The sequence below is a fragment of the Ursus maritimus genome, unplaced genomic scaffold, assembly GCF_017311325.1.
Source record: "Ursus maritimus isolate PB19 unplaced genomic scaffold, ASM1731132v1 scaffold_1, whole genome shotgun sequence".
Taxonomy (NCBI): Eukaryota; Metazoa; Chordata; class Mammalia; order Carnivora; family Ursidae; genus Ursus; species Ursus maritimus.
The window spans coordinates 13,706,308-13,706,541 of NW_024423343.1; positions in this window are offsets into that span (position 1 = coordinate 13,706,308).

Genomic DNA, 234 nt, shown 5'->3' on the forward strand with positions numbered 1-234 from the left:
AGAAATGTGAGTCTCTTTAAGAAAGGGAACAATTAAAGAGGACCTGGAAGAGAATCACTTGGAACTAAAGGTTCTTTTGTTGATTGTGCGATATGTGTAGTAAGACAAAATGAGATTCTATGAGTGGAGAAGCCTATTTCCCCATCATTCACCTGATACAGAGCGAAGCTACAGCCCAGGAACACAGCTGCTTGGAGAGAGATATATATATACAATTATATATATATATATATA